The 967-nt window shown below is 33.0% G+C and overlaps 1 protein-coding gene across 1 annotated transcript in view; it reads right to left on the bottom strand.

Moving 5' to 3' along the window:
* Positions 1-967, bottom strand: part of LOC107654560 (enhancer of polycomb homolog 1-like) — a 43,181-nt gene that overhangs the window by 39,896 nt on the left and 2,318 nt on the right. The window lies entirely within an intron of this gene.

The raw sequence follows: 967 nt of genomic DNA, 5'->3' as shown, positions 1-967 counted from the left end.
ATGGCAAGGCAAGGCAAGTTTATTTATATAGCACATTTCATACACAATGGTAATTCAAAGTGCTTTACATAAAAGAAAAGAAAAAACTATATAACTAATATATAACAATAACTACCACTGTACTCCATATTATTGTGCATTTGGTTAAATAAATCAATAACATCAAATATTGCATTTATATGCATGGACACTTAGAGTAGCCTATTTACAATTCAACACTGCCGTATTTTCTTGTAGCCTGAAGCTTTATAATTACTCTATTACATGTTTAGACTATGTTAATGTCACAAAACTACTATTAGTGCATTTTGTCCATTAATATTACAATCAGAACATAAAGAGTTCCTTTCAGACTCATGTGTTAGAAGACGGCGCCCTCTTTTGGTCAAATCCAGATACACCAATGAAATGCATTTGACTTGTGCACTACAAACACGGCACAAAAAGATCATTCACAGCTTATGAAGTTGCCCTGCCCAAAAACATAACACACTAAATTACACAAAATAAGTAGTTAAGCAAAGCAACTGTTTTCAGGTTGAACAATGGATTACATTTTACAATAAATAGTTTTCACACACACCGGTACAAAATGCAGCACAATTTAGAAAGCATTTAATGGAGGTTAAAGTCATCATGTAATAATAAACGCATATGATTGGCTTTTAGAAAACAGCCACATGGTGGTGTAATGCAAGTAATGAACTCACATCACAGTTTTATGTCTGCGTATCTTTATACAATGACATTATAATTTCAACCAACACACTACGATTGATTGCATGATAATTAACCCAGTCGATGATCTCATCCTGATGATTAGAGTTCTTCAGTTTTAGTCATTAACCTTAGGCCTACACAGATGTCAGAAAGTGAGAAAAAGAGAAGTGAAACTAGTATCAGTTGAATATTAACTAACAAATGTTCTCATCTGCTGTTAGCTGATAAAAACACACACACACACACA

This window comes from Sinocyclocheilus anshuiensis, unplaced genomic scaffold (genome assembly GCF_001515605.1).
Source record: "Sinocyclocheilus anshuiensis isolate Anshui unplaced genomic scaffold, SAMN03320099.WGS_v1.1 scaffold391, whole genome shotgun sequence".
Taxonomy (NCBI): Eukaryota; Metazoa; Chordata; class Actinopteri; order Cypriniformes; family Cyprinidae; genus Sinocyclocheilus; species Sinocyclocheilus anshuiensis.
Note: the sequence above shows the minus strand (reverse complement) of the source record. Positions and strands in the feature narration are given on the sequence as shown.